Source organism: Bufo bufo, chromosome 2 (genome assembly GCF_905171765.1).
Source record: "Bufo bufo chromosome 2, aBufBuf1.1, whole genome shotgun sequence".
Lineage (NCBI taxonomy): Eukaryota > Metazoa > Chordata > Amphibia > Anura > Bufonidae > Bufo > Bufo bufo.
The window spans coordinates 216,147,240-216,169,992 of record NC_053390.1 but is presented as its reverse complement, the minus strand read 5'-3'; the positions used below and the strand labels follow the sequence as shown (position 1 = coordinate 216,169,992).

At 49.5% G+C, this 22,753-nt stretch overlaps 1 protein-coding gene across 2 annotated transcripts in view; it reads right to left on the bottom strand.

Moving 5' to 3' along the window:
- The window catches only part of OGFOD2 (2-oxoglutarate and iron dependent oxygenase domain containing 2), a 59,501-nt gene extending 49,933 nt beyond the window's left edge, over window positions 1–9,568 (bottom strand). Inside the window, exon 1 of one of the 2 annotated variants that reach the window (XM_040416181.1) lies at window positions 9,348–9,568. The gene's annotated coding sequence lies outside the window, so the exon portion shown is untranslated. The remainder of the gene's footprint in view (window positions 1–9,347) is intronic. The other variant, XM_040416182.1, reaches the window with a different exon arrangement.
- Between the last annotated feature and the right edge of the window lie 13,185 nt (window positions 9,569–22,753).

Sequence of the window (22,753 nt, the reverse complement as noted above, 5' to 3'; positions counted from 1 at the left end):
CATTGACTTACATTGTAAGTCTGGACGGATCCGTTTGCCTCCGCACGGCCAGGCGGACACCCGAAAGCTGCAAGCTGCGTTCAGGTGTCCGCCTGCTGAGCGGAGGCAAAAGGTGCCAGACTGATGCATTCTGAGCGGATCCGCATCCATTCAGAATGCATTAGGGCTGGACGGATCCATTCGGGGCCGCTTGTGAGAGCCTTCAAAAGGAACTCACAAGCGGAGCCCTGAACGCTAGTGTGAAAGTAGCCTTAGTCAATGGGGACAGATCCGTTTTCTATGACCCTATCAAAAACAGATCAGTCTTGAACACTCCTTGCTTTGTTAAAGATAGGGCTACTTTCACACTCGTGTTTGGTGCAGAGCTGCACAAACGGATCCGTTCAGATAATACAACCGTCTGCATCCGTTCAGAACTGATCTATTTGTATTATCTTTAACATTGCCAAGACTGATCCGTTTTGAACATCATTGAAAGTCAATGGGCAACAGATCCGTTTTTCGATTGTCAGAGAAAACGGATCCGTCCCCATTGACTTCCGTCCTGACACACAATGTATTAGTTTGGCTCTGTTTTGTCAGACTGACAGCAAAATGCTGCAGGCAGTGTTTTGGTGTCTGTCTCCAAAACTGAAAGGATACTGATTGGAAGCAAACTGATGCCTTCTGAGCGGATCCTTTTCCATTCAGAATGCATTTGGGCAAAATGGATAGGTTCTGGATTGCTTCTGAGAGCCCTGAACGGATCTCACAAACGGAAAGCCAAAATGTCAGTGTGAAAGTAGGCTAATACAAACAGGTCCGTTCTGAGCGAATGCAGGTGTTTGTATTATCGGTGCGGGTCTGTCTGTCCATGACAAATCCGCACAAAATGTGAGTGTGAAAGCAGCCTAAGCTTCCTTCATATATAAAAGACTGGCGCCGGACACAACCACATTGTGGACTAGTGCACCCAGAAAACAGAAGACAACGAGGAAGCAGTTTATGTACCTTTTTTGAGGTATAGTTTAATAGAAGTGTTTTTTATCTTTAGTCTTATTCCCAGTGCCTTGTTGTAGTTGAGTTCTGTTATTTTTGCTAAACTTGTAATTTTTTTTCAAATGCAAGTCTGTATTTAATGTATAAAACTGTAAATGGTTCTGAAATGTTGGAAAACAAACACTTTAACGGTTTCTCAATTTTTTTCCTCTTTGGTGTTGGGGGGGCTGAAAATAAACAACCAAATGTTATAATTGGTCTCTCAGAACATGTCAACAATTGACATGAAGGTGCAGTGTTCTCAGATATACAGACGCCTGCAGTTATATCTATGCACACACAGGACAAATGGTATTTATTGAAAAGTTTTAAAATAAAGCATATATTTAATAAATAAAGTATGTGACTTTAATTTGTGTGTGTGTATATTGGCTTGACTTCGGGGGTAATTCTCGCATATCTCTGCCTATACAACATATACCCCTACCTTACAGTGTGTGAACACATATGGCTTTCTCAGCCTCACAGTCCTGTAAACTACATGCCAGGTACCTGTTCAGTACCTTTTGGGAAGGGGGGGGGGGGGGGGTAGTGGTAGTAATCCTCCCAACTCTGACCTAGGGACCCTTCCACTGCAGGTGTCACGGCGCCCATGAAGCCGGCTAGAATGGAGTTGTTAGGAGGCGGTTCTCCTGCTCTTGATATTAAATTCTTTACATTCTCAAGGAAACTTTTTTAGAACAATGATTCCAAGAGGAGGAACTCCTTCTAAAAACGCTACAGCTTATACTACTGGCTTCTGACCTCTACAGCTTATATTACTGATAATAGAGGAGGACCTCCTAACACAGGCATCCTCCAACTGCGGCCCTCCAGCTGTTGAAAAACGACAACTCCCAGCATGCCCGAACAGCCTACAGGTATCAGCCTATAGCAGGGCATTATGGGAGGTGTAGTTTTACAACAGCTGGAGGGCCGCAGTTGGAGGATGCCTGTTTTAACACCTTTACAACTTATATTACTGATAATAGAGAAGAACCTCCTAACAACTCTGCAGGTCATATTAATGATAATAGAGGAGCAGCTCCTTCTAACAAATAGTTAAGGCTGCATGCAGCCTGTAATTGTGGGAGGGGCCAGGTCTCCCTTCTTAAACCCCATCGGCCAGTTCATTACACCGCGCTCGGCTACACGTACTTCCGGTGACTCCCGTCACTTCCGGTAAGCACGCCTCCCAGGTAAGCAGCATCTCACGCCTCTCGTCTCTCCGGCCGTCCACCCGCGGGTCCGCTCCTTCTTGCCGCCTCCTGGTCCCCTGCACCTGCGAGCCCCCACCGCCGGCCGGGCCTCTCCTCCATTCCGGCGCATCCAGCCTCTCGCGAGAGGTCGTGTGCATGTGCTGCCGGTTCCGTCTGCCGCACAGCGTGCTGGCCGCCGGGGGGGGATGGGGGAGGGGGAGAAGTAACGCACACCATCTCCGTCCCTCACCCCAAGCAGAGCCACACATCGCTGCATCCCCGCTCCCTGCACAGCTGTGCTGCTGGAAGCAGGAGTTATGTCCCTGCCTTGGTTGCTCAAGTGTTGGGTGACACTGGGTTACATGTGGCTACCACATAATGGGCTCAGCTTGTCTTCACACTACCCTTGCATGTCAATGCTTGACACCTGCACCGTTTGGCATCACTGTCCGCAGAGTCGTCCGTGCCCCCAGATACCAGGTTCCTAACATCGGTGGGAGGTCAGTCCTGTGTTGCATTCAAGAATCGTTTAGTTCCCTTGAACCTGGCTCCTGTGTCTCACCACCTTGCCACCCGCACATAGACAGGTCGGTCCGTGGCGCAGGCTCCACCCGCCTCCGCGCCCACCCAGGTTTGGATCTGTGGCCCTTGGGGCCCTGTCAACGCTCCTGCCAGCCGCACACAATCACGCAGTCCTGCGACCTTCCAGCCTGGCCTTCGCGGGGGTTCCGGCCCTTGCTGCTCCCATCCTCCGGCGCTCACACCTGGCTACACGGCCCTACTTTTTCCCGGACCCAGCAGGCCCGGCCCTCACTCTGTCAAACTCTCACATTTGTGTTCCTTTACCAGGTGCCCGTAGCGTTCGTGGTCCCCGCCGTGTCGTGTCTCGACCTCCGGACGTCAGGTTTAGGTATTGGGCGGGTGTCTTATGTTCTTACAAAAAAAAATATATATTTTTTTTTCAACAGGCTCGGCAGAAGGTCCCTGCCGGGCACTCGAGGGAATTCTCAAGCTTGAGGGTTTTCAGGTAGGTAATTCTGGGCTGCATCCCGTGCTACCTCCCCGGAGGCGTTCTGGGGATGTTTCTATCCTGCTCAACCTGAAGCATTCAGGTTGTCTTCTCTGTACGTCTTAGCCTGGAGCGTTCAGGTGTCTTCCCTGTCAATGTACCCTGAAGCGTTCAGGTGTCTTCTCTGTCCATCTTAGCCTGAGGCTTTCAGGTGTCTTCTCTGTCCATTTTAGCCTGAAGTATTCAGGTGTCTGCTCCGTCCATCTTAGCGTGAGGCGTTCAGGTGTCTGCTCCGTCCATCTTAGCCTGAGGCGTTCAGGTGTCTTCTCTGTCCAGCTTAGCCTGAGGCGTTCAGGTGTCTTCTCTGTCCAGCTTAGCCTGAGGCGTTCAGGTGTCTTCTCTGTCCATCTTAGCCTGAAGCGTTCAGGTGTCTTCCCTGTCTACCGTTGCCGGAAACTTCAGGGTCTCGTTCCTGTTTTCTTCAGCCCACTGCGTGCAGCCGTCATTACTATCATTAGCCGATACGTCAGGTGTCTTCCCGGTCCTACGTAGCCTTCAGCGCTCAGGCAACCCTACTCACATACCCAACCTGAAACGTTCAGGTCGCTCCTCGCCACTCATCCTGGAACATCCAGGCCTCCTTCTCGCCACAGTCTACGACTCCGCCTCCTGGCTCTCCAGACACCCCTCTGTTCTTTGTTTCCATTCATCCACGTCTCTGTTTCCGTTGTTAGCCGGCACAGCGGTGTGTACGTCCGCGTCATCATTGGTTTTCAGATCCCGCTCCGCAATTCTCTCACGTTGCTCCTAACTTTTCCAGTCCTCAGGGCCAGTCGGGTCGTTTCCGTCGATCCTCAGGCGGTAAGGCAAGGGTATTGAATCCACGCTCTCAGGTACGTTCTCAAATACGTTGCTCACGGCCTTAGTAATTACGGTACACGGTCCTCGTGACCTCTCCAGCTGCCATATTTTGTAATTCCAGGTCTGGCGCAAGGTCACTACAATCTTCGGAGCCATGTCACAAGTTTCGGACGTCGACGACGCTTTGTCCCTCCCGGGAACTTCGGTCTCTGGCAAAGGCGGCCCAGAATCCCTCCGAAGATGGACCGTACCAAGGCTCATCGCGGAGTTAAGCAGAAGGGGCATCAGGCACCCAGCATCAGCCGGAAGGCTGAAGGAAAAAAAAAAAGAGAAAGGAAAAAAAAAAATAATAAAATAAAAATCAGCGCCCCAGCGGTCATCCACTACCTGGACGACTTTCTCCTCATAGAACCTCTGCTATGTCAGCCATCCGGGCTGCACTCCCTCCTGGAGCTCTTTGCCGCCCTTCACATCCCAATATCGCAGGGCAAGACCTCGGGGCCGGCCACTTCCATCACCTTCCTGGGTTTTGTCCTAGATTCCGACAGGATGGATGCCAGGCTTCCGGAGGCAAAACTGTCCCTAATCGGAGAAGTCGTTGCAGGGGCCATCACCTCTTCCCAGGTGACCAAGGTCGAGCTTCAGTCCATTCTGGGTAGATTAAACTTTGCCTTAAGGGTGATGCTCCAGGGCAGGGCCTTTATTTCTCGCCTGCTCTCGCTCCTTCCTGCAGCCTCTGATCCCAACAGCATTGTCCACTTGGACAGGGCTGCCATGGCAAACTTGCGCATGTGGGACAGCTTTCTTTCAGCCTGGAACGGGGTCAGACTGTTCGTCCCATCAAGGACCCAGTCCTACGCCAGGGTGTTTTCCGATGCCGCGGCGTCCCGGGGGTTCGCTGCCATCTTCGGGTCCCACTGGTTAGCTGGTCCATGGCCGCCTCAGGTCAGTTCTGACCCTCAGGCCCTCAGTCCGTCTCCATTTCTGGAATTTTATCCCATCGTGGCAGCCGCCTCTGTCTGGGGTCACCTCTGGGCTAATTCCAGTGTCATGTTAATTTCAGACCGTCAAGACTTGGTGGACAACATCTCCAAAGGCCGAGCCAAGTCTGCCAAGATCATGTCCCTTTTGCGCAAACTGGTCTGGCTGTCCTTGATCAATAACTTCCATTTCTCATGTTCCCATATTCCAGGTGTCAGCAACACGGCAGTTGATGCCTTATCTCGTTTCAACTTTCAAACGTTCTTTCAGGTATGTCCAGAAGCAGACCAGACCGGGGCCCGGATTCCTGGCTTCAGCAACCTGATGTTGGATTGAGGTCTCTGCTGGCAACCGCCAAGGACCTCATGCACCGATCCCTCTCCATCAACACTGCCCGCAATTACAGCACAGGTTGGAACCTCTTTTTAAAATTTTCCAGGGACCATCCCCAACAAGATACAGCCTTCGTTTCCAACATCATGGCTTTTATGGCCCATTGCCATGTCAACCTCAAGCTGGCACCCAACACCATCCGTTTGTACCTAGCCGGGGCGCAACATTTCTTAGTTCTGCAGAATCCAGAGGTTCGCTTGGCTTTCACATCTCAAGCCCTTCAAGGCCACACTCGGGGGCATTGAGAAAAGCAGCAAGGACTCAACTCCTTCCCGACGGCCGGTCTCCGGCGAACTATTCAGGCTGCTGTCAGCAACCCTAGATGGCAACCCATTTTGGCCCTTCCTTTAGTCTGGTCATCAAGGCCGCAATGTATTTAAGCTTCTACGGCTTCCTACGCCCAGGAGAATTCTCAGTTTCTTCCCAAAGGGCGACCTTTCTGAAAAGTAAGCAACTATCCTGGAGCCAGGATCACCTGGTGTTAAGCCTTCCTTCCACCAAGACATCCCAAACCGGTCCTCCCGTACAGATTCGCTTCTTTGAGTCCGAAAACGCCTGGTGTCCGGTTCTGGTGCTCCGACGTCTCCTAGACTCCACGCCATCTCCAGATCCTGAGTCTCCTTTGCTTCCATTCCAAGGGAAACCCCTATCCACGCCACAGTTCATCTCACACATCAGATCCCTGGTCGCAGGGGTGGGGATGGACCCCAAAACAATATCTGGTTATTCCTTCCGCATCGGCAGCTTCCAAGCACGGGATGCCTCCGCACGTCATTCGTCACATGGGTAGGTGGAGATCTGCCTGTTTCTCCCGGTACATTCCGGATCCGCTAACTGAAACCCGCCAGGTATTCCGTTCCTTGGCTTTGTAAACATGTTCTAAACATGCTTAAACGACAGCACTTTCCCTACCCGGTGTCTTTTTGGCCCTCTTTTAGGCAGGCCCACGTCCCGTGGCTCCAGGCACACACCAGCCACTGTTAGGGCCCCTTCCAGTCACCTTACTGACCGTGGCCGCGACCACAACTCCATTCTAGCTGATTCTATCGTGAACAGGTTAGATTACTGACTCCAGGATGAGGACCTCCTGCTAACAACTCTACAGCTTATATTACTGATAATAGAGAAGGACCTCCTGCTAACAACTCCATTCTAATATATTACTGACTACAGAGTGTGGACCTCCTCCTAACAACTGCATGTTAGGGCCCATGCACACAGACGTGTGCCTTCCGAGACATAGCATTCATGAGCAGGCCATATGTCCCAGAGCGGCATCAATCATGTCCCATGATAATACGAGTCTGGGATGGTAGTCCCGCAGGTGGCCCGATGTGCACTGCATTATAGTAAACTATGAAGCTATGCGCTCTGGGACATATGCCCTGCTCATGGACTGTATATCTCAGATGGCATATGTTTATGTGCATGGACCCTTATTAGAATAGTGGGTGAAATAAGGTACTCCTTCTGGAGCCAGTAATATGGTAGAATAGGAATGTTAGGAGGAGGGCCTCCTCCTGGAGCCAGTAGGATATGCTTTAGAGGTGTTAGAAGGAGGTCCTCCTCCTGGAGTCGGTAATCTAGCCTGTTCACTATAGAATCAGCTAGAATGGAGTTGTTAGAAGGAGGTGCTCCTCTATTATCATTGCTAGAAGCTGCAGAGGTGTTAGAAGGAGGTCCTCCTCTATTATCAGTAATATAAGCTACAGAGGTGTTAGAAGAAGGTCCTCCTCTATTATCAGTAATATAAGCTTTAGAGATGTTAGAAGGAGGTCCTCCTGGAGTCAGTAATCTAGCCTGTTCACTATAGAATCAGCTAGAATGGAGTGGTTAGAAGGAGGTTCTCCTCTATTATCATTGCTAGAAGCTGCAGAGGTATTAGAAGGAGGTCCTCCTCTATTATCAGTAATATAAGCTGCAGAGGTGTTAGAGGGAGGTCCTCATCCTGGAGTCAGTAATCTAGTCTTTTCTATACAGAGCAGGCTAGAATGGAGTGGGCAGAAGGAGGTCCTCATCCTGGGTCCTCATCCTGGAGTCAGTAATCTAGCCTGTTCACTATAGAATCAGCTAGAATGGAGTTGTTAGAAGGAGGTCCTCCTCTATTATCATTGCTAGAAGCTGCAGAGGTGTTAGAAGGAGGTCCTCCTTTATTATCAGTAATATAACCTGCAGAGATGTTAGAAGGATGTCCTCCTCTATTATCAGTAATATAAGCTGTAGAGGTGTTAGAAGGAGGTCCTCCTCTATTATCAGTAATATAAGCTGTAGAGGTGTTAGAAGGAGGTCCTCATCCTGGAGTCAGTAATCTAGTCTTTTCTATACAGAGCAGGCTAGAATGGAGTGGGCAGAAGGAGGTCCTCATCCTGGAGTCAGTAATCTAGCCCGTTCACTATAGAATCAGCTAGAATGGAGTTGTTAGAAGGAGGTCCTCCTCTATTATCATTGCTAGAAGCTGCAGAGGTGTTAGAAGGAGGTCCTCCTTTATTATCAGTAATATAACCTGCAGAGATGTTAGAAGGATGTCCTCCTCTATTATCAGTAATATAAGCTGTAGAGGTGTTAGAAGGAGGTCCTCCTCTATTATCAGTAATATAAGCTGTAGAGGTGTTAGAAGGAGGTCCTCATCCTGGAGTCAGTAATCTAGTCTTTTCTATACAGAGCAGGCTAGAATGGAGTGGGCAGAAGGAGGTCCTCATCCTGGAGTCAGTAATCTAGCCCGTTCACTATAGAATCAGCTAGAATGGAGTTGTTAGAAGGAGGTGCTCCTCTATTATCATTGCTAGAAGCTGCAGAGGTGTTAGAAGGAGGTCCTCCTCTACTATCAGTAATATAAGCTGTAGAGATATTAGAAGAAGGTCCTCCTCCTGGAGTCAGTAACCTAGCCTTTTCTATAAAGAGCAGGCTAGAGTGGAGTGGGCAGAAGGAGGTCCTCCTGTATTTGCTGTGGCTTATTGAGTTAATATTGGTCCTCTCTGAGAAGTCCTTAATCTAGTCGGCTGTGGAAGATAAAACTGTGAAATTAAAATACATGAAGGGCGTGCTCATGTGGTCGGCGTGGTTTTATAAGTGGCATTTTGATTGACACTTGTGTGTTTTATTGGCAAAACCACACAGCCATTAATGAGAGTGTTAACAGAAAATGGCCGCGCTGTGTGAACACAACTGTAAAACTCTGAATTTGATCATGTCGGCTCAGAATTACATCATTGGTGTAGGAAATTATAAACCAGCCGGGCCACCCCTTCCCCGCCATTCCTCCTTATTTAGAACTGGTGTAAGTGACTTGGAAGGGGAAGAAGTCTTAGATTTTGCCGCAAATCACATTTGCGAAAAAATCTGCACCAAAAATACACCAAAAGGTCGTATATATTTAAAAATAAATGACCCCTTAGTTCTATTTTTATGTATTTGTAAAAACAAGCAGAATGGAATTTTTTCTATTGCATCAATAAATATATATATGAAAAAATTATATAGGGAATTCATAAATCTAGTAAAACAGTTTCCAGAATTAAGAATGCAAAGAATTTAATAAGTAACATGAAGAACAGGAGGACCTCCTCCTAACAACTCCATTCTAGCCTGCTTTCTAGTGAACAGACTAGATTACTGACTCCAGGGGGAGGACCTCCTCCTAACAACTCCATTCTAGCCTGCTCTACACTGAACAAGCTAGAATACTCACTCCAGGGTGAGGACCTCCTCCTAACAACTCCATTCTAGCCTGCTCTACACTGAACAGGCTAGATTACTGACTCCAGGGTGAGGACCTCATTGTAACAACTCCATTCTAGCCTGCTCTACACTGAACAGGCTAGATTACTGACTCCAGGGGGAGGACCTCATTGTAACAACTCCATTCTAGTCTCAACCACACAACTATGAAGACCCCCTGTAACCTGTAGACTCCATTGCGTGTGTGCACAGCCACTTCCGGACACAGCAGGTGACTGCCCCGCCTCCAGGTCCAGAAACCGTCTGCAAACTTCCAGTGCGGAGGTCCAGTCACACGCAGCCTACTTCCCCTGCGCCCGACGAAGCAGCGGTGGAGTTTGACACGGTCCCTTAGGGTTTCCGGTGTTACAGTAAAAGAGGTCCCCCGGAAACATGTTGCGGCTGTCTGCGCAGGGGACATGTCTCGTCGCCTGTCAGTCATTCTACTGTATGCGTTCAGGTACCACTGAGGAGCAGCCATAGGGTGTGCTAGGCATGGAGCCCCTGCAGGTGGCGGAGGAAGTGGTGGAGACCAGTCCTAACAAGCTGGAGGATATCTACAGGCTGCTGGCTGAGGGAGCCTTCCCATCATCCTTCTGCTCCAGCAAGAAGAAGAACCTGAAGAGATACGCCCGCAAGTTTATCCTGGAAGGTGACATATTCCCAGTGGTTCTAGTCATCCCTCTTCATCAGTTCTATACCATACATGGAGGGGGAGGTCTATCAAAACAGGTCTGAAGTAGAACTGGCTTAGTTGCCCTTAGCAACCAACCAGATTCCACCTTACATTTTCCAAAGAAACACTGAAAACTGAAAGATGGAATCTGATTGGCGGCTGTGGGCAACTAAGCCAGTTTTCCGTTACATCAATTTTCCCAAGAATGTATCATACACCACAGTTCTAGTGCACAGGTATGTGCAGGGGCAGTTACTAATCTAGTGTGAGGGTGCATCCCACAATTTTCACAGGCGCGACTGAAAAAATGCCTATTGTCTTCAAAACGGACAAGAATTAGACATGTTCTATAATTTGCCCACATTTTTTGCAGCCCCATAGAAATGAATGGGTCAGCGTGTGATCTGTAAAAAAAAAAAATGCCGATCTGACGCGGTGCAGCAAAAATACGTCTGTGTGAATGAACCCTAAAATGTAGACAGGTCTAAAGAGCCTCCATCTGGTGCAGGGGGGGCAATTTGTCCAACTTTATACTGCCTGTCGGTTTTACAACAGAATTTTGTGCTACACCCACTCACCCAGATAGGAGCAGAATATATATATATGTGTGTGTGTGTGTATACAGTGCTGCCCATAATTATTCATACCCCTGACAAATTTTGACTTCAAGTTACTTTTATTCAACCAGCAAGTAATTTTTTGACGGAAAATGACATGGGTGTCTCCCAAAAGATAATAAGACGATGTACAAGACGTATTATTGTGGAGAAAAAAAACATTTCTCAGCTTTTATTTACATTTGAGTAAAAAGTGTCCAGTCCAAAATGATTCATACCCTTCTCAATCATCAATAGAAAAGCCTTTATTGGCTATTACAGCAATCAGACGCTTCCTATAATTGCAGACCAGCTTTTTGCATGTCTCCACAGGTATTTTTGCCCATTCACCTTTAGCAATGAGCTCCAAATCTTTCAGGTTGGAGGGTCTTCTTGCCATCACCCTGATCTTTAGCTCCCTCCACAGATTCTCAATTGGATTCAAGTCTGGACTCTGGCTGGGCCTCTCCAAAACGTTAATGTTGTTGTCTGCTAACCATTTCTTCCCCACTTTTGCTGTGTGTTTTGGGTCATTGTCATGCTGAAATGTCCACTGGTGCCAAGGCCAAGTTTCTCTGCAGACTGCCTGATGTTGTCGTTGAGAATCCTCATCTATTGCTCTTTTTTCATGGTGCCGTTTACTGTGATTAGGTTCCCTGGTCCATTGGCTGAAAAACACCCCCAAAGCATTAGGTTCCCACCACCATGTTTGACAGTGGGGATGGTGTTCTTTGGGTTGAAGGCTTCTCCTTTTTTACGCCAAATAAGGGAAACCTCATTGTGACCAAACAATTCAATTTTTCTTTCATCTGACCATAACACAGAAGACCAGAAGTCTTCTTCTTTGTCCAGATGAGCTTTTGTAAAGGCCAAGCGAGCTTTTGTGTGCCTTATCTGGAGAAGTGGCGTCCTTCTTTGGGCTCATGCACACAACAGTATTTTGCGTTCAGTATACTGACCGTTTTTTGAGTTCAGTATGCGGTACATATACTGAACCATTCATTTCAATGGTTCAGCAAAAAAAACTGAAGTGTCTCCGTGTGCATTCAGTTTCAGTATTTCCGTACTGTGAAAAGATAGAACATGTCCTATTCTTGTCCGCAAATCACGGTGCTTGGCTCCATTCAAGTCAATGGGTCCGCCAAAAAAAGGAACACATACGGAAATGCATCTGTATGTCTTCCGTATCTGTTCCGTTTTTGCTGAACCATCAATTGGAAATGTTATGCCCAGCCCAATTTTTTTCTATGTAATTACTGTATACTGTATATGGCATACGGAAAAACGGAAACAAAAAACGGAACAACGGATCCGTAAAAAACGGACCGCAAAACACTGAAAAAGCCATACTGTCGTGTGCATGAGCCCTTGGTCTGCAGTGTCCGCTGGATTGTCTGCCTTGAGACATTGCCACCAGCAGATCCCAGATTCACCAGGATGGCCTTGGTGGTGATCCTTGGATTCTTTTTCACCTCTCTAACTATCCTCCTGGCCAGCACAGGTGTCACTTTTGGCTTCCGACCACGTCCTCTGAGATTTTCCACAGTGCAGAACATCTTGTATTTTTTATTTAATACTTTGCACTGTAGCCACTGGAACTTGAAAACATTTAGAAATGGCCTTGTAGCCCTTTCCTGACTTGTGAGCAGCCGCAGGTCCTCACTGAGCTCCTTTGTCTTAGCCATGACTGTCCACAAACCAACTGCAGAGAGCTGCTGTTTTTCACCTGTTGAGTTAATTAAAACAGCTGTTTCCAATTAATCGGGGTAATTAGGATGCTTTAGAACAGCTTGGACTATTTGGAATGGTATAGAACAGGCATGGCCAACCTGCGGCTCTCCAGCTGTTGTAAAACTATAACTCCCACCATGCCCTGCTGTAGGCGGATAGCTGTAGACTGTCCGGGCACGATGGGAGTTGTAGTTTTGCAACAGCTGGAGAGTCTCAGGTTGGCCATCCCTGGTATAGAACTTTGGATTTTCCCACAGACTGTGACAGTTTGTGAAGGGTATGAATCATTTTGGACTGGACACTTTTTGCTCAAATGTAAATAAAAGCTGAGAAATGTTTTTTTTTTTTCCACAATAATGCCTCTTGTACATCGTCTTATTATCTTTTGGGAGACACCTATGTCATTTCCCGTCAAAAAATTACTTGCTGGTTGAATAAAAATGACTTTAAGTCAAAATTTGCAGGGGTATGAATAATTATAAGCAGCACTGTGTATATTATATACACTCACCTAAAGAATTATTAGGAACACCATACTAATACGGTGTTGGACCCCCTTTTGCCTTCAGAACTGCCTTAGTTCTACGTGGCATTGATTCCACAAGGTGCTGATAGCATTCTTTAGAAATGTTGGCCCATATTGATAGGATAGCATCTTGATGGAGATTTGAGGGATGCACATCCAGGGCACGAAGCTCCCGTTCCACCACATCCCAAAGATGCTCTATTGGGTTGAGATCTGGTGACTGTGGGGGCCATTTTAGTACAGTGAACTCATTGTCATGTTCAAGAAACCAATTTGAAATGATTGGAGCTTTGTGACATGGTTCATTATCCTGCTGGAAGTAGCCATCAGAGGATGGATACATGTTCTCATTCTGTTTACGCCAAATTCGGACTCTACCATTTGAATGTCTCAACAGAAATCGAGACTCATCAGACCAGGCAACATTTTTCCAGTCTTCAACAGTCAATTTTGGTGAGCCCGTGCAAATTGTAGCCTCTTTTTCCTATTTGTAGTGGAGATGAGTGGTACCCGGTGGGGTCTTCTGCTGTTGTAGCCCATCCGCCTCAAGGTTGTGCATGTTGTGGCTTCACAAATGCTTTGCTGCATACCTCGGTTGTAACGAGTGGTTATTTCAGTCAACGTTGCTCTTCTATCAGCTTGTATCAGTCGGCCCATTCTCCTCTGACCTCTAGCATCCACAAGGCATTTTTGCCCACAGGACTGCCGCATACTGGATGTTTTTCCCTTTTCACACCATTCTTTGTAAACCCTAGAAATGGTTGTGCGTGAAAATCCCAGTAACTGAGCAGATTGTGAAATACTCAGACCGGCCCGTCTGGCACCAACAACCATGACACGCTCAAAAATGCTTAAATCACCTTTCTTTCCCATTCTGACATTCAGTTTGGAGTTCAGGAGATTGTCTTGACCAGGAGCACACCCCTAAATGCATTGAAGCAACTGCCATGTGATTGGTTGACTAGATAATTGCATTAATGAGAAATAGAACAGGTGTTCCTAATAATTCTTTAGGTGAGTGTGTGTGTATATATATATTACATACACAATCAATATAATACATTTTTTGTTCAAGTTGTGCCAAATTGCTCCAAGATTTTTGGACACATTTTAAGACAAGGTCTTGATTAACCCTTTTTCATGTATATTTTAATTTATTTTTGCACATAATATGTCCCCCCAGGAGTTCATTAAAAGACCCGCTGATCAGCATGTGCAGATAGGACTTATATGCCCAGTGGGCAGTCGGGAAGGGGTTAAGTCACATTTATAATGTGTAGACTGATCCTGCATTACTATACTCATAGTATGTGATTACATTTTTTTTATTTTTAATGGACTTTAGTAAATGATTAGAGTTGAGCGGACACCTGGAAGTTCGGGTTCAATGGGTTCGGCCGAACTTCGCAAAAAAGTTCGAGTTCGGGACCCGAACTTGACCCCGAACCCCATTGAAGTCAATAGGGACCCGAACTTTTAGAGCGCTAAAATGGCTCTAAAAAGTAATGGAAAGGACTAGATGGCTGCAAAAGGCAGCAAAATGTGGTTAAGAGTATGGCAAGTGCTCTGCAAACAAATGTGGATAGAGAAATGACTTAAAGTAACATAAAATATGTAAAAATAAAAAATAATAATCTTGATCTAGGAGGAGGAAGTCCATATGGAGTATGAGGTTGAGGAGGCGGTGGATGTGGCGGTGGAGGAGGTAGCCTACACTGTTTTTTTATTTTTTTATTATTTATTTATTTATTTTTGTTTCAATTTGGGTAGACACCAAAACATTGGGAAATATAAAAAATAAAACAAAGAGAAAGTGCGCTGGAGTACAACAATGGCTGGGTGAGGCCGGTATACATGTCTATTCTTCACAAGGTACGAACAAGTCCTGTGGGATCCATGCCTGGTTCATTTTAATGAACGTGAGCTTGTCCACATTGGCTGTGGACAGGCGGCTGCGCTTGTCTGTGATAACCCCCTCCTGCTGTGCTAAACAAAAGTTCAGACAAGGGGGGGGGGGGCGTGGCTTGCTCATGGCGGAGTAGGACGCACGGCAGAACAGCTCTCCCGCCACGCTGGTAAATTAGACTGTTCTCTCTATCAACAACCTCACTAAACAGTCGGAATGGGGAGGAAAACAGCCAAGGGCCCGGTGGAGACCGACCACCAGCCAGACCAGCCAGGCATTCAAAAGCTCTCAGCCCGGGACCGAGGGACCACAGGCTGCTCCCAAGATGGCCGCCGCTCCTTCTCTTCTGAGTATGGAGGTTGCCGCGCGCACTTCTCCTTCAGATCGGAACTCATGCAGTCCCACTTCGTGTACTTCTGATAGCAGCTGGGATATACGAGCATACCTTCAGGCCTTACCTACGAAGACGGACTTGGAGAACTCCGTCTCCAGACTGGAACAGACTTACAAGGTAGAAATGGAGGCCTTGAAGGGTGAAATTAAACATCTGGGCCATAGGGTGGAGGCCTCTGAGCGCGCCCAGGAGGCCTTTCAGGGTCATCTAGAGGAGCACCATAAGGTGCTGGTTGCTCATTCTAAACACATCTCCCAGCTATTATCTCATCTGGATGACATTGACAACCGCCATCGCAGGAACAATCTGTGGATCAGGGGGGGTCACAGAGCTGGTCCAACCAAGTGACCTGGAGCATACCATCCAAGCGCTGTTTCACTCTTTATTAAAGGAAGAGGCTCCCCCCCCCCCCTATTGAACTGGACCGCGTACATCAAGCCCTTGGGCTGAAATTGGCTGATCCAAGCAGGCCACGTGATATAGTATGCCGCGTCCACTTTTACAAAGTTAAGGAGGCCATCCTGAAAGCAGCTCGCCAAGCAGACAAAGTGGAAGTGGATGGATCCCAAGTCCAGATAATGCCGGACCTCTCTAGGAGAACCCTCCAGCTACGCAGGGCAGTCCGCTCCATCCTTACCTTACTCAGGGGCAGAGACGTCCAATATAGGTGGGGGTTCCCCTTTCAGCTTCATGCAAAGAAGGACGGCAAATCAGCGATTTTCCGAGATCCGGAGGACCTTCCCAAGTACCTTGAGACTTTTTCACTGCCATCAGTCTCCCTTCCGGAATGGCCATCTGTATCTTCTCCACCGCAGCTACCACCCAGGGAGCAATGGTCTTTGATTTCTCCCAGATCGACGAGGCAGAGGAAGGCACCGTGATGGCTTATGTGTCCACTTACCTTTGTTTCTTCTTCTTCTGGACTTCCACCTCCACCCGCAGTTAAGAGGCCCATCCTGACGTCCTTGTTGATGGCCACTGCAGAGGACCTTCTGTGCACATGGACGCCTCGCGCGGGCAGTTGGTTGGGGGTTTGTTATTTTCAGTTCTCATTCATAGTACACATTTATTAGAGTGAGGTTTAATTCCTATATTGGGTTTTTTTTTTCTTTCCTTTTTTCTTTCTTTTGTCAGACAGTCTTAACTGTAATTTTGCTGATGATTTAAGGTGGTGGGAGGGTTGTGGATTTCGTCTGGGCTTTCACTTCTCCCTCTCTAGTTAGGGTAGTGGGATTCGGTCCCATTATTGTAGTTTAGTTACAGGGCCACAGGTTGATGGCTAGCTGGTGTTTTGTTCGTATCCCGTCTTGTCTTGTTTTGTCTGTCTGGCCCATCTCCCCTGGTGTTTTCTCCCCTATGTCCTATTCTCAGACCTCAGGACGCTGCGTTTGTTCTCTTCTTGTAGCATATGATGTACCCTATTAAGATCTGTTCCTTCAACGCCAAAGGGCTAAACGAAACCAGGTTTTATATAATCTTCATAAACAGAAGGTTTCTATGGCCTTCCTGCAGGAGACCCATTTTAAGTCGGGTAATATTCCCTCTTGCAAGAACAGATAGTTTACATACTGGGCGCATAGCACGTTCCCGGAGTCAAAATCTAGGGGCGTGTCTATCGCTATACATAAATCCGTACCGCGTGAGGTCTTGCATGTATCTCCCAATGACATGGGGCGCTACATTTTTTTCAATGTGTCTCTATGTGTCACGGAACCATGAACCAGACGTACAACAAGCGATAAGTGAAAATAAGAAGGCTTTATTGAAAATAAAGCTGTAAAGCAAAAGTCCAAGCGGATGGCGAAACCGAAGCAGAGTCTTTGCGAAGCCAGAGGTCAGGAACCAGAAGGGTAGTCAGACGAGGCCAGGATCAGGAACCAGCAGGGTAGTCAGACGAAGCCAGGATCAGGAACCAGCAGGGTAGTCGGACGAAACCAGGATCAGGAACCAGCAGGGTAGTCGGACGAAACCAGGATCAGGAACCAGAAGCAGCAGCAGTCTAGAAGCATGTGAACACAGGAGGACCAAGCAAGGAACTGAAGCCACAGACCTCCTATATATATGAGCAGGCATCCAGCTCCTCCCAGTGGGAAGGAGAAGCCGCAGGGTGGGAGGCTACAAGAAACCCAGAAACCAAGATGGCCGCCAGCACATGTCAAACGAAGGAGAACAGCAAGAAGGTAAGACCATGACAGTACCTCCCCCTCAAGGGCCCCTCCTCCGCGGAGTAAAGAACGGTTTCTGAGGGAAGCGTGCGTGGAAGGCTCGGAGCAAGGCAGGAGCATGGACATCTGCGGAGGGAACCCAGGAACGCTCCTCTGGACCATAACCACGCCAATGGACCAAAAACTGCACCCGACCGCGGACCAGGCGTGAGTCCAGGATATTGCTCACCTCATACTCCTCACGATTACCCACTTGGACCGGACGAGGCCGAGGAACCGAGGAAGTGAAACGATTACACACCAGTGGCTTCAACAGGGAGACATGAAACACGTTGGAGATCCGCATGCCAGGAGGAAGCGCAAGGGCATAGGCTACCGGGTTAACCCTGCGAAGCACTCGGAAGGGACCAACAAAGCGAGGCGCCAGCTTGGGAGTGGGCACTCGAAGGTTGAGGTTGCGGGTGGACAACCATACACGGTCTCCGACCTGGTAGGAAGGAGCAGGCGCTCGTCTGCGATCAGCCTGGAGTCTCTGGCGCTGCGCAGAGACCTCAAGGGACTTCTGGATCAGTACCCAAGAAGCACGTAGAACGGAAAGGTGATCCTCCACAGCCGGAATATCCTGGGGAGAGAATACCTCCGGTAACACGGCAGGTTGGAACCCATAATTGGCCATGAAGGGAGACGTCCCAGAGGAAGAGTTCACCGCCGTGTTCCTGGCAAACTCAGCCCAAGGCAGGAGGTCAACCCAATTGTCTTGGTGATCGGAGACATAGCAACGAAGGAATTGCTCCAAGGCCTGATTGGATCGTTCTGCGGCCCCATTGGACTGAGGGTGGTAGGCCGAGGAGAAGGAGAGATGAATCCCCAACTGGGAGCAAAAGGCGCCCCAGAACCTGGACACAAACTGACTCCCCCGATCCGACACAATCTCCTTGGGCAAACCGTGCAACCGGAAGACCTCCCTGGCAAAAATCGTGGCCAACTCTTGTGCAGAGGGTAACTTCTTGAGAGGAACACAGTGGCACATTTTGGAAAACCGATCCACAATCATGAGAATGACCGTATGGCCTCGGGATGCAGGGAGGTCCACAATGAAATCCATCCCCAGGTGTGACCATGGGCGCTCCCCGGTGGCTATGGGTTGCAGAAGGCCCAACGGAAGGTGCCGAGGGGACTTACTCTGGGCACAAATGGAGCATGCCGCTACATATGCGGCGATGTCGGAACGTAGGGAAGGCCACCAGAACAGACGTGAAACAGCCCAGGACAGCTGATTCTTTCCAGGATGCCCCGCGGTCTTGGAGTTATGGTAGGTTCGCAACAACCGAGTGCGCAACTCCTCAGGCACAAAACATCTGCCGTTGGGTCTCCCAGAGGGAGCACCAGATTGAGCCGCCAAAATCTGCTCACCCAGGGGAGAGGTCAGGCTGGTGCGAATGGCGGCCAAGATCTGATTCGGAGGTATGACCGAAGTCGGAATCGACTCCTCCCTGGACAGCCCTGATGTTCTTGGAACCGGGTAGGTAGGAGACCACGTAATTAAAACGTGACAAGAACAGAGCCCATCTGGCCTGACGTGGTGTCAATCTCTTGGCCTCAGAAAGGTAGGTCAGATTCTTGTGGTCCGTCAGGATGAGGACCGGAACCACCGAACCCTCGAGCAAGTGCCTCCATTCTTTAAGGGCCTGCACGATGGCCAATAACTCCCTGTCACCAATCTGATAGTTGCACTCCGCGGAAGACAGTTTCCGGGAGTAAAACCCACAAGGAAGCAGAGGACCCTCTGGTGTTCTACGCTGAGACAGAAGGGCGCCTACTCCCGTCTCAGACGCGTCCACCTCGAGGACAAAGGGCAACCCAGGGTTGGGATGCGACAGAATCGGAGCCGACACAAAGGCGGACTTTAGAGCCTCAAAAGCTCGGATGGCCTCGAGCGGCCAGACCTGGGAATTACTGCCCTTCCTGGTCAGATCCGTGAGAGGCTTGGCTAGCATGGAAAAGTCCCTGATGAACTTCCGATAATAATTGGCGAAGCCCAAAAAGCGCTGCAGGGAACGAAGACCACTGGGCTGGGGCCACTGTAAGACAGCCGAAACCTTCTCAGGATCCATGGAGAACCCCTCAGCGGAAATGATGTAACCTAAGAAGGTTACCTGGGATTGGTGAAATTCGCATTTCTCAAGCTTACCGAACAGCTTGTTCTCTCGTAACCGTTGCAACACTCGTCTGACATCCAGAATGTGGGCCTCCATGGATTCAGAATATACCAAGATGTCATCCAAATAGACCACCACACACAGCTGCAACAGGTCACGGAAAACATCGTTGATGAATTCCTGAAAGACTGCGGGCGCATTGCACAACCCAAAGGGCATAACCAAGGATTCATAATGACCGGTCCTGGTGTTAAACGCGGTCTTCCACTCATCGCCCGCCTTGATCCTTACCAGGTTATATGCCGCCCTCAGGTCGAGTTTGGTAAAGACCGTGGCCCCTTTAAGGCGATCAAACAGCTCGGAAATCAAGGGTATCGGGTAAGCGTTCTTGATCGTGATGCGATTGAGACCCCTGTAATCGATGCAAGGCCTCAACTCACCGCCCTTCTTTTTCACAAAGAAAAATCCAGCCCCTGCCGGGGACGAGGATTTGCGAATGTGTCCGCGTGAAAGCGCCTCCCTCACGTACTCCTCCATGGCCTCATTCTCCGCTACCGACAGTGGATAGACTTTGCCACGAGGAGGAACGGCACCAGATTGTAACTCTATGGCACAATCGTATGGGCGGTGCGGAGGTAGGGCAACCGCGCGCACCTTATCGAATACATCCCGGTACTCCTCGTATTCAGGAGGCAACAGAGAGTCCGAGGAAGTACACAGCAACTTGACAGACCCATGGATGCAACTAGCCCCACACTGCGGTGACCACGAGAGGATCTCGGCCGATCTCCAATCGAAAGTCGGATTATGCTTCCGGAGCCAGGGGTACCCCAAGACCACCGAGTAGTGTGGAGACGAAATAACCTGGAGGCAGACCGACTCTCTGTGAACGGGACCAATGGCTATCCCCACTGGAAGGGTCTCATGAGTCACGTGTGGCGGCAGAAGGGGTCTGCCGTCTATCGCCTCAAGAGCCAGTGGGGAACCTCGAGCCTGCAGAGGAATGGAATTGGCGGCAGCGAACACATTATCAATGAACAAACCACCAGCACCAGAGTCCACCAACGCCTGGGTCGTCACCGAGCCCCCGACCCAGGAGAGGACAACAGTGATCAGTGGTTTGTCAACACGGGAAACCGGGGACGAGGAGACTCCACCCAAGATCTGCCCCCGACAGGATCTCAGGGTACGAGCGTTTCCCGGACGGTTCGGACATGCCAACCGAAAATGCCCACCGAGACCACAGTACATGCATCGGCCCTCGCGTCTCCGGAGTACCCTCTCCCCCTCGGACAGGCGAGCAAACCCCAGCTGCATGGGTTCACCCCCAGACAAGTCATCCCCAGGAGGCGTGGGAGGAGAGGGAGGCACGGGTGGGACAGCAAACGTAGGCGCCAATCTGTTAGAAAACCTCCGCAGGCTCTCCTTAAAGGAAGGTCTCTCCCTGAGTCTGGTGTCAATCAAAATCAGGAAAGAAATAAGAGACTCGAGCTCCACTGGTAGGTCCTTAGCTGCAACCTCATCCTTCAAGGCATCCGAGAGACCATGAGAGAAAGCAGCGACCAGAGCCTCATTATTCCAGCCCACCTCTGCTGCCAGGGTACGAAACTCAATGGCGTATTCAGCTACGGATCGTGAACCCTGTCTGATGGACATAAGGAGCTTCGCAGCAGAGGCAGCACGAGCCGGCACATCGAATACCTTCCGAAGAGAAGCAACAAAACCGGAAAACTCGGCAACCACCGGATTGTTGTTCTCCCATAAAGGGCTGGCCCAGGCCAAGGCCTTGTCCGAGAGCAGCGAGATCAAGAAGCCCACCTTTGATCTCTCAGTAGGAAAGGCATGTGGCAGCAACTCGAAATAAATGCCCACCTGGTTAAGGAAACCTCGGCACTGAGTTGGCTCTCCCCCAAAGCGCTGTGGAAGAGGGGCAGAACCGGTCATACCCCGAAACACCGCAGGTGCAACAACAGGTGTCGGGGTAGACTCTGGCGCAACAACCGGAGCGGCAGTAGGAGCGGGCCCAGGAGCGACAACCGACCCATCGGCAACGGGAGCGAAATGAGCCGTGCGTTCAAGCAGGGTTTGCAACGCCACAGCGAACCGACCCAACAGGTGATCCTGCTGATCAAGTCTGGCAACCAGCGTGGGTAGCGAGGATGGCCCTGTACCGTCAGAATTCATGGCTTGGTCCTAATGTCACGGAACCATGAACCAGACGTACAACAAGCGATAAGTGAAAATAAGAAGGCTTTATTGAAAATAAAGCTGTAAAGCAAAAGTCCAAGCGGATGGCGAAACCGAAGCAGAGTCTTTGCGAAGCCAGAGGTCAGGAACCAGAAGGGTAGTCAGACGAGGCCAGGATCAGGAACCAGCAGGGTAGTCAGACGAAGCCAGGATCAGGAACCAGCAGGGTAGTCGGACGAAACCAGGATCAGGAACCAGCAGGGTAGTCGGACGAAACCAGGATCAGGAACCAGAAGCAGCAGCAGTCTAGAAGCATGTGAACACAGGAGGACCAAGCAAGGAACTGAAGCCACAGACCTCCTATATATATGAGCAGGCATCCAGCTCCTCCCAGTGGGAAGGAGAAGCCGCAGGGTGGGAGGCTACAAGAAACCCAGAAACCAAGATGGCCACCAGCACATGTCAAACGAAGGAGAACAGCAAGAAGGTAAGACCATGACACTATGTTCTCAGGTGCTGATTTTAGCTAACATGTATTTTCCTAACACAGGACATTCTCAGTTTGCTTCCACGGTATTGTCAGCCCTGGATGCCTTTGCTGATGGCGCTCCAATCGTCCTGGGGGGAGATATCAATTTCCCATTGGATGCCTCGCTAGATTCCTCATCAGGTAGGTCCTCTTGCCCGGCTGGGGTGGCCCGAGGTTTCCGGAGACACTTACACTCTCTCAGATTAGTAGACATATGGCGTATCTTACACCCCACTGATAAGGACTTTACATTTTATTCTACATCTCACAATGTAGATCACCGCCCAGCGCGTCCCTCCAGCCCGCCCATGTCCTCCTCCATGTGACGCAGCGGACGAGTTCTCGCGCATGCGCCGTGCGCGGCTGTATTCGGCGCATTTGAGATGTCTCAGCTCGGAGCGGTCAGACATTCAATGCGCATGCGCCGAATACAGCCGCGCATGCGCATTGAATGTCTGACCGCTCCGAGCTGAGATCTCAAATGCGCCGAATACAGCCGCATGAGCGAGAACTCGTCCGCTGCGTCACACGGAGGAGGACATGGGCGGGCTGGAGGGACGCGCTGGGCGGCGGCTGTGTATGAAGGTAGACGGAGCCTCTAGGTGCTAATGACGCCCACATAGCACCTAGAGGCTCATTAGCATATTTATAAAAGTTAGTTTTTTAGCAAAACCGCTGCCCCACAAGTGATTATAGTAGGATGGTTG